This window comes from Ambystoma mexicanum, chromosome 2p, assembly GCF_040938575.1.
Source record: "Ambystoma mexicanum isolate Mex_15411 chromosome 2p, UKY_AmexF1_1, whole genome shotgun sequence".
Taxonomy (NCBI): domain Eukaryota; kingdom Metazoa; phylum Chordata; class Amphibia; order Caudata; family Ambystomatidae; genus Ambystoma; species Ambystoma mexicanum.
This window is the reverse complement of record NC_090923.1, coordinates 1,436,971,860-1,436,989,389: the sequence shown is the minus strand read 5'-3', so window position 1 is coordinate 1,436,989,389 and position 17,530 is coordinate 1,436,971,860.

Here is a 17,530-nt window from a genome sequence, read left to right as displayed (position 1 = left end):
ACCAGACCATCATAGCAGCCCATACTCCACCCCTCACCCCTTGCAGCTGTGTGCCTTGCAGAGCACAGTGCTTCCTCTTCTGCCTCTGCTCAACAGCCAATGACCTCTAATACGAGTCCATTGAGCATATCTATGGTGTGGAATTTCTTCTTACAGGGTCAAGAGCAGCATCTTGCCAACAGTGCTCTGTTCAGAAAAGTTGTCTCGTAGGAAGGCAGGGACAATCTGGATATGTCCTCCTTGCTAAGCCATACAAAGTTACTTCATGCTCAAGAGTGGGAAAAACATATTAAACAGCATAACCCAAGGAGCCAGCGAAAACTCAGCAGCCTGCTAGCATTGCCCCATGAGGTGAACCCAGTACTGGGAGGAGTTTCAGTCCCCCAGTAAAGTGGGATGTGTGCCATTGGCATCAGCAGCACCCGAAAAAGTGGTAGAGTAACAGTCTATCTACCAGCCAAGCCTCAGCCAGTCATTTCAATGCAGTGCAGTCAGAATTATTGTAATCATCCACAAGAACAACTGCTCAATGCTGAATTGGCGATAATGCTGGCAGTAGACCTTCAGCCATATGCCTTTTGACACCAAACTAAATTGAACAAAGCTTAAATGCCTTTTCTTCGGTATTTGGTTGTTAGATTTGTTTTAAAAAAAAAATTTTGTAATGCATTTATCCTTTCTTTAAAGAATTGTGGAGGAGAAAATGAAAATAAATATTCCTCCTCTAGGAACCAAAACAAATGATTTACACTGCCTTCCCTACACACCAAAACTCCCATTTTCAAATTTGCTTGCGGTGGTGCTTCTCAAAATGATTCTGTGCATTGTCTATTACCCCCTTATGAACCAATTCTCTCAGGCGGGAGACGTTCCTGCATTCTAGGCACAATGTCCCAATCTGCTGTTCAATGTTATCCATGGCACCGCCCTATCTCCCATACACCCTGTATTAGCACATGGGATTGGCTTGGCCCTCTAGCGAGTAGGCACCAACCTGTAACCATGTGGGCAGGACTAGTTTACTCTGTGCGGCCCGTTCGGACTCCACCACCTCATTGTCACCATCATTCCCACCAACAACTCTTGCAGCAGCATCATCTGCTGCAGAAAACAGATTGTGTACCTCGACCCTGGAATTTTTGTGAACTCTTACTCCCCCTCTTTAAATTCCTAGTAGGAGGATTAAAGATCCACTTCCACCTGTCGATCTAGATTGCTGCAATCCTCCTGCTGTGAGAAACATGAGGGCATTCTCACTCCTACTCCCCTTGGATCCTCTGCTCAGGTGGCCAGGTAAAGGCCATTGCTCTTGCATCCCCACACTGGGGGTGTAGAAACGAGTGAGGATCACCCAGGTGGAGGGTCCTTGGGGGATTGAGAGTGGGGTACCCACAGGAGAGACATGGTATCCACCTTTCCCAATTAAAGACCAACCTCTTCCTTCGCCAACCTTCATAGGCTATTGTAAGCCAGCTCATCTCACTTCCCCACATGACACATCTGACAGTACTGGGAGGAGGAAGAGGCGACGAAGAGTGATTAACACTACACCATTTCACCACTCTAGTACTGGGACGAGGAAGATGCCTGCTAAGTGCTATGATGGTCAGGCATGCCCCTTTAATTGTAGTCAGGCAAGACCAATTGAGAATCTACACCTGCAACCTGTCAAATGGTTACATGTGTATAAAAAGCGGGCCCGAGAAGAGCAAAGGGTAGAGCAACAGGGAGGCCTGTGTGGCAGAGGCCAGCAGGGGACCCTTTTTATGTGAAGTCAGCCATGGTGGGACCAGAGAAGAAGCCAAGATGCTGGCATGCAGAAGAAAACACCTGGAATGCGAGCAGGGCTCGCAAAGGTTGGCCCGTCGGCCTCGCAAGCAGAGAGGAAGCAGCGGGAACAGCTGAGAGCTGGTGAGGGTCAGGGAGAGCACATGAACACCGGGAGACTCCTAGCAGACCACAGATAAGTAACGATCCTTGGAATTAAGCATAACAAATGCATCTTGAGTACTGAACTTAATGGAATCTTGAAATTAAGGATAACTAATGCATTTTAAATACCGAACTGAAGTTAAACTTGAAATTCAGCATAACTGATGCATATTGAATATCGAACTGAAGAGAAACTTGAAATTAAACATGTTGAATGCATATTGAACACTGAATTTAATGAAACCCTGAAGCTAAACCTATTAAATACTGAATGGAACAAAAACGTTATGGACAAAACAAATATCGGAGGACAGTCAAAGTGCCCATGTGAAAGTAAACTACTGCAAAAGGCGCAAGTGTGAAAGAACGCCATAGAAAGGTGGGGCATGAACGAAACCCCCACAAAGTGAACTTTTATGAGTGAATGCAGTGCAGCAAGGCCAAAGACTGGCAAGAGGTGTATTACACGTGATGGCAGAGCCAAGAGGCTAACGAGGAGAAGCCGGAGAAGTGTAAAACTGCACATAAAGCCAAGAAGCCGACAACAAGAAACTAAGTGAAGGTGACTTGGTACACAAGCGCAAGTACCGAAAGGAACCTGTGTGGGCTGGAGAGCCTAGGGATCCTTGTTGGGTGACCTGTGATGGGTGGACCGTGTGGTCCGACAGCTGCATCTAGACCAGTGAGCCCTGAATGTTGAACATCAAGGATATTGTGAAACAAAGCAAGGAGAAGCTCTGTAAGTGAACTCGGGAGGCAAGCCTGAAGGAGGGTCAGGTTGGCCTTGAGTTATGTTAAACTTTTTGAAAAGACTGAAACAAGTAAACGTGGTGGAGGGAAAGTCTTGAGGAAGGGAACCCTGAGACCTGAGGAACTGCACGTGTTATCTTGAGGACCGAGTCTCAAGACATTTTGCGTTTGAACTGTGTTGCTTGGAACTTGGGGAAGGGAAACCTGAGGATTGCCTGGAATGGTACTGTCTTGAACGTGAGAAAGGTAATCTTGAGACTTTTGTGGAACTTTCTTGCACTTGGGGAAGGGGAGCTGAAAGAAAGCTGGGAGCTGGAAGAAGCTCAGCATTTTGACTTAAGCACAATTTCATTTCTTATTGACATCCTTACACATTGGTTAGCTTTAGTTGTGAGGGCAAGAATAGGTTTTAGACACAGACAGACTTAAATTGAACTCTTTGACTCAGATTTTCCTTAGTTTCATTCAGGTAGGGGAATCCCACCTTAGCATAGGGTAAGTTAGGCCTTCTACAATCCTGATATTTGATTTGATAAATCATTTGATTATGACACTGAATCTGTTGCCTGTGTCTTGCTTCATGATGTCTTCACACTGCACTACATCAGATTTCCCCATGAATCCCTGACATTTTTCCTAACCAAAAAAGAGGTTCTAATAAACAAAGGAAAAATAATGTTTCTCAACTCCAACATCAAACGTTTCCCTTGCAAACAAACATGTCTTCTCAAATAAACTTCAAATGTAAGAAAATAGGAATTGGTTCCCCATATTAAGTAACACAGTATTCAAATTCAAATCACAACATTAAAGAAAAGGATTTCCTAACAAAGAAACAACAAATGGTGTGCTAAATAAAGTGCCTCACTGCCTGGCTCACAAAGTAAGAAAACATGAATAAAGGTTTCTCTGCTAAAAACAAAGTTTTCAAATCCAAAATAACACACTGACACACTTTGGTGAGCTCATGATAAGGATGAATGTTTAACTTTTTATTAGAAGGAAATATGTATATGCAAATTACTCACAGTTCTCATACTGGGGATACTGCCGCTTACCTCAACCTCTGCGTGGGTTCTCACATCCCTAGCCTATGTTTCTGATTCCTTCACAACGATCCTCAAAATTCTTGTAGACTATTGTGTGGTGACCCTTACTATCTGTGTCGATCCCTTATCCTAAAGGGGACCTAACAGCTGTTGCCTTATATAACTCTCCCCCTCAGGGACTCGCAACTGACCTTAACAATTGCCTGTTTGCGCTATCTCTTTGTTTTCAATGGTTAACTCCACAGATTTTCCCCACTCCCCTGCCTCCTCCCTTTTTCAAAGCCCTCCCCACCTCATTTTCTTTGCCTCTCTCTCCCCCTCCACACTTCCCTTCCACTCCTATTGCTGGTATTCCCCACTTCGCCTATCTCCCCAATCTCTATGCTCCCCTTTATGTGCTTACTTCCCTCCCTATATCCCCCACACTCTATCCCTTTTGTGCCGCTCTCTCCTTATCTCCACTCGCCTGCCCCTGCCCCCCAATTCCTTCCTGGTCTTCCTAACATTGCTCACTCCCACATCTGCACCTCCTTCCGCTATCCTCCTAACCTTCACATCCCACTTTCTCTTACACACAGTATTGAGTCCAATGTTTTTAACTTCCGTCCCATTGCTTTATAACAGGGATATGAGACCTGTGGCCCTCTAGATATTTTGGACTACAACTCCCATGTTTCCTCACTATTTACTATGAATGCTATAGCTAGTGGAAGTTGTTGTCCAAAGCATCTGGAAGCCAAAGGTGTAGACCCGTGCTCTAGAAGATAGTACATATGCAGCGGACTAACAAGTATCCAAACTAATAGAAAGCATTTCCCCTCTTCCGACTCCTTCCCTGGGTCTGCAACGTCCGTCTGGTTTTCTTGCCCTCTTATTTCAATTTTGCTCTCTTTCCCAGCAGATTAAGACGTACCTTCCCAAGGCGGGGATATAGTAGGCCCTGGACAAGGAGCGGTGCTTTGAAACTGTTACATTGGTGATTTGGAGCAGTACAAAAGCATAGTAACATAACATTCACAGAACAGATGCAGCAGAAAAGTGTACACTTTCTCTGTTCATTTTTGTTTCTCTCCTCGTTCTCTCTTCCCCCATCAGCCATCTGTAATGGATCCATATAAATTGTGGCAATCTTGCTATACCTCTTATTTTCTCATCTCCAGGTCTCTCTCGTCTCAATTTCCACCCCTGCTACCTTTGTTGTGAAAAGATAGCTACTCAGCTGAGCACTTGCCAAAGACATCTATTTTCAACCTACAAAAGATATGTTTAAATTACGCAGTCATCCTTCCATCTTTCGTATGTCAATGTGTCGAGCACTATAATATTTGTCGATAATAACACTAGCTTTTTTAGCAGAAAGAAGTGAGAAGAATCCAGCAATAAAGACTATATATTAATGGGATGTTGTAATCATTATTTATAATATATCTTCTGTTCCCCAGATTACCCTCTCACCTTCTACTTATCTCATTGTCATGATTTACCATCTCTTTCCCTTCTTTTACCTTTCCTCTTTCCAACCCTTTCCTGCTATTCCCTTCTGTTCTTTGACCTCTGCATTTCTCTGCTTCTTCCCTTCCTCTGCCCTGCTTCCTTTCATCCCCTCCTTCCATTCTTCACCTCCTGTTACCTTCCCTTCTTCCTCTATTTCCTCCCAAACATTTCCATTCTGCCTCTTTATTTCCTTCTTCTCTGTCCTTGGTTCCACCTTTGTCTTACTTCTTCCCATCTTGCCCTTCTTCCTTTTTCCTGACCTTTTATCCCTTCTCGACCTTTGTTCCCTATTTTTCCTTCCTTACTCCATCCTTATGCTCACTTCCTTTCATTCTTTGTTTTTTCTCTTTTTCCATTGTGTCTTTGGTTTTAGGAGTGTGCACATGCAGCTAGTAGTACCCCAGGTCAGAAAGCCTGTAAACTCTGATCATTACAGCCTTTCTTGCTGAAGAAAATCAGGTGCTGCTGCAGCATATCCACCGATGCCACAATGTACATGTGCCCCTGATAAAGAAGTATGAGTATATTTTTGTTAAATATATGATAAACTACTTCTGCTATTCCAGACACATTTGGCTATATGTACACAATAGATACATATGTATATAAGATTGCTACTAAGATTGCTATTACTTTACTGTGTGTATGTATATATTTTTGCTGCTGTAACCAAGTTTCGCATATTCATGTAACTGCTGCGCACTGTTACCTTAGGGTATGATCGCACATTACAAATAATAAAACAAACATGGCAAAATATCCATCCTCAAATTAGATGTTACTGATGGGTAAAATTGACTGAAGGTGTGTACCTGCAGTGGGGTAGATGGATGCATGTTAAGAGGCATGGCCTGTCCTTTTTTCCTTAGGGCGTAATTTTAGGGGGAGGCCAGGGGTATTTGTCCCCCCCCCCTCCCAATTTTCATGGCACACCATTTTATCCCCATTGAGTTTGGCTGGGGCACCTTTTCTTCCGATGTCACGCCCCCCCCCAACATTTTCAGCAAAGTTTCTCCACTGCTTAGGGCTCTACTGCCCAAAAATACATACAACCTGAAGTTCAGAAGAGTAGAGGAGGAAGCCGCTGTTGCAGCTTTTCATCCCCCCCCCTTCCACTTCTGATTGATAGCAGCATTCCAAGCACATGTCATCGGTAAACAGCTTGCAAGTGCCTTCCACTGGCAGTCTGCTCTGCAGCCATGATACTGAGTAGGTCTTGGCCTGGAAGTGGATAAGAGGTGTGCCGTTAGAGGTGACAGGAAGGATAAGAGAAATCATCTAGACTAGACAAATCAGCCTCACAACTCAAGGGGTAGGACTAGACACTAGGAATCATATATGGGAAGAACTGGGTACTGAACCCCACGTGCTGGAAGAACTGAGTACTGTCGAACCATTTACAGCAAAATCAAGGGCTGAAACTAGTTCCTTTTTGCGTTTCCTGGTAGAGTAAGAGAGTTGACATTAATAGCTTTTGTATTTCGTGGAGATTTCTGCCTCTTGATTGCTGTCATGATTAAAAGGATGTCTATTAAATTACACATTTTGCTCACTGCCATGTTCAAATAGGATGCCATTGCAAAGTGCAAAGAAATCTGCGTGTGTCCAATTTTTGAGACCGGATTTCCCATTTGAATACAACAATATAGTTTGCATATTTTCTCTGAGCCACTATGTAACAATTTAAAAGGGCAAGGCTCAGAACCTAACAAGAACTATGTTTCATCCATTAGAGTGCATTTACATTTCACAAAAAGCAAGTCACAAAATTGAAGTCTCAAAGAACTAGATTCTCTAATATGATGGTTTAATTGTGAATGTACCATGTAAGTAAAAAGCAGATCTCCAGTTTACATGTGATGGGTCTTTCTCTTTTTATGTGAGTACAAAACACATTTGTAAAACTGTGTAAGCCCTATTGCAGCCTTATGTGAAACACCATTCTATAATTTCACTTATTAAGAGAATCTGAACTGTAAGAACAGAACTGAAACTACATTTAAGTTTCATTTCTGCTTTACCATGCATGTTGGAAGAGGAAGGTCTTGACAGGGGAATTCAAAACAACTCATATATTTACATTTCGAGGCCTGACTCAGCCCAGAAATGCACTTGAAGAGCATGCACAAAGGGTATCTCCATTCCAGAGTGCGTCTGTGCAGAACTGATATTTATAATGGCCCTGCCAGACGTTGCACTAATGGATTTAAGTCCTTCGCTTCAAAGGACTTGTCATCATTTATTAAAGTCCAAAGCATCACACAAAATCTGCATTACCAAGAGGTCAAGGGAAAGGTTTAGAACCCTATGCTTATCAAACCGACATTGGCGCTGAACACAGTTAAAGGGAAATTTATGGAATGTATGTCCGGCAAGCAAAAAACAACTGCTCTGGGTATACATAGATAGCATACAATAGGGAGTATTTAGGCCATGTGCTGTCACTGCCACCTGTAGGAAAATGTTTCAACTCCACACTAGAAAGCTGGATTCCTTTATATGGGGGAAATTTCACATTATCAAATGTGGAATCACTAAATTGAGTGCTGCATCGCAATGCAAGCTACAATTGACACAAAAGAACAATTTGCACAAAGAAGTAATATCTATCAGAATATGCAAAACATATATATATGGTGGGACATTTTGAATAGCTGAAAAATTGTAAAATCACACAAGTGCTCCGACAAATCTGGACAATTTGTCCCTTTTCCCCAGAGGGGAGCCACCCCCTTTGAGGCTAGGGAGGTGAGCCCCCTAAGCAAGACCCTACCTAGGGATCTGGGCATGTGGGACATCACTGGGAGTGACTCCCTTCTCGGAGACAAAGACTCCCACTCCAACGAGGAAGTCCCGGCTCAACATAAATAATTTGCATACATGAGAACTAGAAAGACTGTTGTTGATTCTGTGTTGACCAAACAGTGACATTTCTTCTATCTATTTGACTTCAGGTAATGCTGGAGATTGCCTGGGTGCACTACTATCAGAGAAAGACATACCCCTTTTTTTTGGGAGGACTTGTATATAAAAAGAGGAACTTTGAATCAGAGAGAGACTCCTCCCAAGGGAAAAGAACTTCTACAAAGAGGCGAGGTGCCACATAATTGACATTGTGGAGGGGCAGAGACACGCAACGCTGTAGAGTCTGTGGCAGCAAAGAGGGCACGCAAAGCACTAGCCGAATACCTGAGGTTTGGGGTTCTAACAGACCGGGAAGCCGAGGCCAGATGAGAGACCGAGATGGAAACAAAATCGTCTCATCTGGTGACACTACCACGAAGAAGCTGTGGTGGCCCGGCAGGCCTGTAACTGGCACTGAGACCAGAGCTCCTGAGGGAATAAGGGTATCCCCATGCTCCTCACACGTTGGACGGAAGCTACCGAGCCAAGTAGCAACAGGGTGAGACTATGAGGTTACAGGAGCTTGAGAAAACCGACAAAACATTGATCGAATGTTATGAGAGCCGACGAGGTTACAGGAGCTGGAGAAATCCAATGGAGAATATACCCTTACAAGGTACGAACATTGTTTGTACCACCTGGAAAAGCTATTAAGGTTACGGGAGTGTGCCAATACCTTATGAAAGGGGGAAGACAAAAGATATAAACACTTTGAATCAGAGCTACGAGAGCCACTGAAATTATTTTGAACTTTGATAAACCAGGGTAGACAGCCGCCCTATGTAAAATAACCTGGGTGAAAGAAAAGTAACCTGTCTGAGGAGTCTCAACACCTTGAAAGTGGAACAGAAAGGGAAGTTTTTTTTGTTGTTTCCAACAAATCCTGGAAGTATGGCAATGGTCACACCAAGAGACTATTTTCTTTGTTTAAAAAGGGAACCTACAACTAGATACAAAGACTGGGGACGATAGATATCGTACTGTGTTATAAGAACTTTGAAGAACCTTCTTGTTGAACAATCCATAAAAACCCAGTATTAGACGAGGCAGACGTCTCCTCCAGAGGCTGTGTCCTGGTCTCTATTCTTATGTTTGGCAGGGCCAGTTAGCTGGTTAGGATTCAGATGAAATACTTATTTTTGGACTTTCACGTACACCCTTAGCTTTTGTCTTCTTAGGTAGGGAACTTCCTGTCATGACCTTGGGTCCAAAAGAAACTCAGACTCCAATGCCCCCAGAATCCACTGTATAACCAGGGTTCAAGACCCAACCAAAGAACTGAGCACAAAGGCACTCTTATGGTCAAGCCTGGTGCAGTCATACAGAATCAAATCATTCCAAGATGGCTGCTGGCTTACAGTTAAGAAACACCACCAATATGGCTGCCGAGCGAGCCACTCTAGTGTGAATACAAGAAACGGCACAGTGTACGGCAGACCCAGAGCTATATAAACCTCACCTTGGGCCACGCCCATGCTTTGCGTTCCTCTGAGAGCATCAGAAGACCACCTGATGCTTACCGTGCCTCGAATCAAGTGAATACTCACTGTTTCGAAATATCCTCCATTGTCCTGATCGCCCGACACCTGTAAGAGAATAAAAGATAGGTCATTGCGCGTGCACACCAGTAAAGAAGCAGAAAGCACAACATTAATGTGCACGCCGAACAAAGCAAAGAAAGTAGATATCCTCCCACGTGTACAGTAAGCCAAACCTTGATAATGCAGCCAGCAGAACTTTGTGCTCACCTGAAGCAAGCCAGGGAGGACAACATGGTTTCCCCGCATACACTTTAACAAAAGCCCATGATTACAATAAGGCTTCCCTGAATGAAGCGACAATTGCCTGTGAGTACAACGTGGCATTTCAGAACTGTGTACATGCTGTAATAAAAGCCTGTGAAGAAAACGTGGCTCACAGAACAGCATTACAGAGAAATTCACCACACAGTGAAACACCTGAAAGTGGCATTCACAATCTGAAAAGCAAGCAAAATAAATATTACAAATAGACATTGTATGGACAATCAGAAGAGACACTAATGCTACTAGCACACATAGGAGCAGGAAGGCCACAGCAGGTATTGGTCTTCGCCCAGTGAAGGAACTGGAAGCAATCTATATCAACCTGCACAATACAGATATTCACAAGGAGATCAGTTTATGAACAACAATCCAGGGAGCCATCTCACTGACAGTGAACCACGAGAAGAGACCCCTACATTACTACAAACATCCTACCTCTTTTGCTGCAAGCACGTGCAAGCATCTTTGAGCACCGCACATGGTTGTAGCAAGGAGGGGTGTGGACTTTGCTGCCTTGCAGCCATCTGGGCCATCATTCGTCCCTACAAGACACCAGGTAAGCGTTACACTTCCTTCATAGAAATAGGGCAAGTTGGGCATTTTGACACTTTTATTTCAAATAAAATCCTTGACTATGTCACTGACTCGTCCCTCTCCTTCTTCCGGTTCTCACAGTGCGCAGAATGTTATCCGAATGCAATCGTTCAAAATCTCGAAATAGGCACACCGACTTGCAGAACTGAAAATAATAGTTTTATCAATCTTGCATATTTTAGTCTAAAATTAGAGTTCAAAAACGAAATAGGCTTTTCTACAATAGGAGCAGATTTAGCTCTGACTCTTTATGATGTGGGTGGGAAAACCATACCTCTGTCACAAGGCAGAGGTGGAGCATTAAGATATATATATATTGCATGGAAACAGGACATAAGATTAGTAAGGTGGAGGATTATGAAATATGGGGAGATGAACATTGTGGAACCCACTGGTCCTGGAGAGCTGTTACATTGGAAGGACTGACCCCATGTAGACAGGAGACCAGGCCATAGAAGGAAAACCAGTCTGCGATTGGTTTCCAAATAGGCAACCTGAAGAGAGGGTTTGCTGAAGGAAGGATTTATGGCTGACTGCGTCCCCTTATGGCTCTCCTAAATCAGAAGTTACATTTTAAAATGTCAAAACCCCAATCAAACCCAATCTTTCCATATAGATTAACCAGGGTAAAAGCTGGGAGGATGTGGGTAAACGGGAACACAAGTGCTGATTTTACAATGCCCTGTGTTCCCCCACATGCATTTAATACACTAGTCAAATGGTGTTTCTTTAAAACCCAATCTATTTTGTATTGAAGAAACAAAATGTAAAACAGAATGCACTATGATGCCACTTTAAGATGGAACTGCCTTTGTAAAGTGAAGTATCATCCCAAATATAATTAGTGGCCAGAGTCGTTTTGGGTCATGATATTGTTGCAAAATATCATTTCCCAGGGTAATATCATGCAGTTAATTCAGCCAGGCAGGCCATAGTCACAGATCAGATATTTGCTCAACAAAATGCATGCTGAGAGAATTAATTCTATTTAGTAAGAGTTGTGTGAAGTGCAAACCCCTCTGTTCCCTTCTATTTAAATGCACAGGTGAACTCTTGGGGAAGGGGTTCTTAGACATTGTACATGTTACTAGAATAGTATATCTTCAGCCCGAAAATACATGCAGTCTGAAACGCACACATAAATGCATTAACACACACACTTGAAGCAAATACACTAAACTTTAGACCACCAATATAACAGTAAAGAGCAATTGTACCAGAGAAGACTTTGCCCAGATAGGCAGCATTTCTATCGATCTAATAGGCTGTAGGTGCCCACCTATTTCAAGACACAGATTTCAGGAGGGTTGTAATGCTAACTATATAGACTTGGGGGATGGGTGAGAAGGCAACAACCCTGGCACAAATAAGACTATAAAAATGGAAAGATAATAGTCCTAGATGTAAGGAACCTTGCATCCCCTGCACACCACTAAACTGATTACCAGTCAATCATATTAATCAGAGTAAATTATTAAGAGTAAGAGTTCAAGAAAACAAGATATTCAAGCGAGAAAATGTTTTGATCCAACAGAGAACTAAGCCAATAAAATGTTTAGCTGAATGCCTTTCGGTTCCACCTCTTGTCAGGATCAAGTAACATAACTTCAGAATCCTGATAATTCATTCATACAATAAAGTTGAGAACGATTGTTTACCCATTGGGTAATTGTAAATTATGCACACTTCGATACAGAGTAAATGCACATTTCAGTATAAAGTAAATGTTAATCTCCCATATTACAGAGTTGTCATTTTCCTGGATCATACTCAAATCAAAGCCCAGGTACATAAGGGGATTCTGGTAGTATCATGAGAGTCCTGTTTTGAGTCAGGAGTGGCTTGAAAGTCTACTATTGTTGCTAAAGAGAAAGGAAAGAAAGACAAGGGGAGAGGAGTAAATCCACCATCCACGTGTGTCAATATGAAAGGAACCAGGCCTTGCCTCACATTTCAGGAGTCAAAGAACTTGATAAGGGGATCATCAAGGGCTGTCTTGTCTTTAGAGGTCTATAGGTACACCAATAGTGTCAACTTGTGTATTTAGGATATCCAAAATACAAATAATACTGTAGCATTAGAAACTACAGGTTTATACTGAAAAGTACTATCTCACTCATGTATGGAGTCAAGCATAGTGTGTAGGAGAAAGCTCACCTTTAGCAGGTAATTAAGATCAGACAGCCGGAATCCTGAAATTAGGAAACCGGCATGTCCAAAAGGGCCACCTTATGTAGTAAGTAAGAGGAAACGTCATCACATTGCGGTGTGATTATGTCATATGTAAAAAAAAGATGTTCGGTAGGGTGCGTGATAGCGCACAATTGTCTATAAATTAAGTATGACAATAAATAAACTGGTCGGGCCTTTACCAAGCTATCTCTATTGCATGAACGCTGGGTAGCTAAACATATAAGGATATAGAGAAGCTATAACTGACTGGAATCTCTAGAATAAAAAGAATACACTCCAAATTTTAAAAAAAGTTAAGTGTGGAGAGGAAAGGCCCAAAGCACCAGAGGCAGAGGTAATTGGCCATTGGTCCAGTTGAATAGTATTATTTCTCAGTGGAATGCAATGGGTATAAGCCAAACAGCCACGTAAGAGCCACAATATGCTCAGTAGGAGTTAGCTCAAAGTCACAAAGTATGGATCTAACCTATCAAGGTGAATGAGATCTACAGGACTACGTTCACATTCTCATGTTAAAAACAGGTGTCGAGATATCATTGCAGAGTCAGAGGTTAACAGTGTCTCCTAAAATGGCATTATATCATTCAGTTGAAGCATAGACACAAGTCGAACAATGTCTATAATTGTATGGTCACAATAAACAACACAGATTGTTTTGAGAATCAGATTGGAAATTACATTTCACCAATTTAACAGCATTCTGCATCATTCAGGTCCAATCCAAACATTAAGGACAGTAGGGATTTGGAGCAGCAGCATGGTTTGGACTAATCTTGGGGACTATGATGTCCATCATTGTATGGTCGCAATAAACAACACAGATTGTTTTGACAGAATCAGATTGAAAATAATATTTCAGCAATTTAACAGTATTCTGCATCACACAAGTCCAATCCAACCATTAAAGACAGTAGAGGTATGGAGCAGCAGCATTTCTTAAACTACTCTTAGAGACTGTATGTAGAATTAGACAGAAAATGTGCAGAGTGGTGATAGTTCATGAGAGTGCTCCAAGATAGAACTCCTCGTTCATCCCTGTAGGTTGGAGGGAATCTAGTCTGTCAATCCAGGTGAGATCACGTTGAGTTTATTTGGATGACCGCCTCTATGGGGTCTGTACACCAGCTATAATATAATGCAGCATAGCTGAGCAATTGTTTTGTTCTACAACTGGTGACTTGGCGTTGTGTATGGATATTGTTCTTATGCTCATTCCATCTCTCTTTGGCCTTCCTGGTGGTCTGTCCCATGTAAAATATTCCACATGGGCAGCTCGGACCATAGATAACTGAAATAGTGTCACAAGTAGCAAAGTCTCTACGTTTTATTTTAGCGCCTGGCCGTGGGTGTCTCACATATGTGCCTTTCATTATGTTGTTACAATTATTGCAATTTAGGCATAGAAATGTGCCATTTTTACGTTCATGAAGAACTGGTTGTTTAGATACCGTTTGTCTACCCCTCTTTTATGCGATCTTGTGGGTTTCAGGGAAAAGTTTGTTCAGTTGGGTGTCACGTTGAATTGATCGCAAGCTCTCTTCGTTACCTAGCCACATGGTGAATCTGGCTATAGTATTTCATGGAGCAGAGAAATGGGGTGTCTCTTTTCTTGAATTTTGGTGTCAAGAGGCCCTCGCTTGGTTGTTGGTGGGCCTTATTGCATGCCGTAATAACCACTTCAGACAGGTAGCCCCTCTGTTGGTAGCTTACTGCCAGTTTATCGCATTCGGTCTCAAAAGTTGCTTCATCAGAAATTATCATCATTAGTGTCAGACACAGACAAAAGGTTCAAGTTTGATACACAAAGTGTATTAACTTACAATGCAGAATGGTGTAAGGCCTAACTTGCCCTATACTAAGGTGGGATTTCCCTCCCTAAAGAAAACTAAGGATAGATAGTATGTCAGGAAGTCGAAAGCAAATGCCAGTCTGTGTCCAAAACCTAAACCTGCCCTCACCTCTAACTGTATAAAACTTGCCCTCACCTCTAACTGTATACAATGTGTAGGAATGTCAGCATTAAAATAAAGAGTGTTCAAAGTACATTCAGAGGTTCTTCCGGCTCCTGGCTTATGATCAGCTTCCCCTTCCCCAAGTTCAAAATAGTTCAAAGGGCACAGGGATTTCCTTCCCGAAAAGTTCAAGTCTTCCAGCTTTTCAACAAAACACAGTTCCCTGGGGCACTTCCCAGCTCTGATGATACTGGTACTTTTCACCAGTTCACATAGGCAGTTCAGTCTCTTGACTTCAAAACACATAAGAGGTTGTTGTAAAACACAAGCTTCTTTATGGGAGCTTTTCACTGGCTTTTCATACAGGGGTGCATTCGGTCTAGGCACAGTTGCCGGACCACACTGTCCACCCATCACAGGTCATGCCAACAGGGCCCCGTCTTTGCTGCTTTTTCATCAACACTGTTCCATTGGTTCAACTTTACAGTGATGCTTGACTGATGCACCTTTGTCACACTCTCCGGATTCTGTATTGTGGCTTAATTGGCCACTATGCATTTGTTACACTTTCGTGCATTCTCCTGGCTCTTGCCAATGCATTACCCATTACCAGCAGTGGAATTCTGTGTCGGAAGCGGCCCCGATTGTGTGCACTATTCGTACACTGCGTACTGACGGAGGTGCGGCTTGACACGCCGGAGACGCCCACAGCTTGCAGCTTGCTGCTCATGCCGGACTCGCCCGCCGCCTACCGCTCATAACTCGTCTCGGGCGCCAGTTCCGACAACGGCACAGTAGTCACGGTTCACCCCATCCGGAGACTGGGAAGACCACTCTCTGCTCTAGAAAAGCCAAAAAGAGGGCAGCTCGTGCCAAGAAGCGTAAAGCTTTGGGGGGTGGCCGATTGACCAGCTGGTTGATTGTGGAGAATGATGTTGCCCCTGATGGGACTGGGGAATTAGAGACATCTATGATTGAGTCTCTCTCAGAAGAAGTCATTAAACCTGAAAAAACTCCTAAGATTGTGAGTGATCATGGCTGCTCACATAACACTGCAGCTTCTACATTAGACCCCATAAAAGAGGACGATGAAGTATGGGGTAATCGCATCTGCCTTATTAAAAACTTATATCAAACTGACAAATGCACATGGCTCTCACGCTCTGAATTTTTGAAGAGACCTTTCTCAGTACTGCAATAAAGAGTATTGCAATCTGATGATTTCCAATACTTGGAGCCCTCGTCTGGATCTAATCCTAAGGTGTCAACATTGCACTGCAAATTTCTATCTACTGCTTAACTTTTAGGGACCTATAAAAAAGAAAGAAGCTGAGGACAGTGGACATTGAGATAGATGCGGACTTGAAGTATAATGACCTCAGCAGCCAGGAAACGGAAATAGCAATAATTGACTCCATAATCGCCTGCCTCAATATACCTACTGGAAAGAAGGCGGACAGGACAGATGTACAATCTGTATTAAAATGGTTGATGGAGACTTTAACAACAGACGCAGCATCCAATTGAAAATGATCTCTAGCGTCATGGAATTGCAGGGGCTTTGCTCATCTCCTAAATTCTAATGGTCGATCGCCCAATTAACTCAATATAATTGCATCTGTCTACAAGAAACTTTGGCTATGAATCCCTTATTCTTGGATGGGTATAAGGGACATCAGACATTTGCTAAAAGAGGAGAAAGGGGGCGGCCATATGGGGGATTGACGTGAGCCAAAAGGAACAAATAGTTGCTGTTGAAATAGCGCATAAAGGCAAGGAGAACACTGATAAACTATTAATGGTTTGCCTATATAATCCCCCTGGGGCAGGGATGAGAGAGTCACTACAGGAAGCCCTACATGAGCTTCTGGCTAAGTGGCTAACAACTCAAGAGAATGCTGATGTATGTGTAGTTGGTGACTTTAATACTAATATGGCCGGGGGGGAATTGAGAACTACAAATCCGAAGTTGTACTCACAATGTGAAATGGTTCATAATAAAGTAGATGGGGAAGGATTAGGTTGGGTATATTTTTTTCAAAATTGGGAACTTGAGATGTTAAATGGACGAACAGAAAGTGATCATCCAGGCAAACATACGTGGAATAATGGACCATTGGTTAGCACATTGGATTATATTTTTTTTCTCCCCAGGCATGCTTCTCCTTGTTGATGACATGGCCGTTATTCCAAATAATTGGAGCGACCATGCCATCCTGGCATGTACATTTGACATACCTGTAGCTCATGCTCAACTATGTAATGTAGGGGATCTAAAAATAAACCATGCAGGGACTAGTATCCGATGGTCCGATAGGAATGTGCTTTTGGCGGAGGAAGCTATAAACAAAAACTGCTACCCCAAATTAGAAGAATTTCAAAATATGTCCATTGATGAGGTAGAGGACTGGATCCATCGGTTCTCTGATAAACATGCATCAACCCCAGTTAGAGCTATGATCAAGGGACAGGAGAAACCCCCTAATTATGACATATATCCAAGACGCCAAGAGGTCATTGAGGATCGAACTTAGACGGGCTAAGAAATCCAGTATGACCTGGGAGATATATCAATCAATCTCCAAGAAACTAAAGAACCGATATCTGGCTGATATCAAGGCTAAAAGAAGCTTTGATAGAAATAAAACTTGCCAAAGGTTAGTACAGACAATCTTCACAAGTAAAACAAGTAACATATGGGCGCTACTTAATGAAGCCAGGGGCAATAAGATACAGCAGTCAGCTAACCCTATTGCCAGCGCCGAATGGACTAGGTTTCTGGAGAAACGAAATATGGAACTTAAAAGTGAGGAAATAACTGAGATAGGCAAAATACCGTCCGAACCTACGACAGACA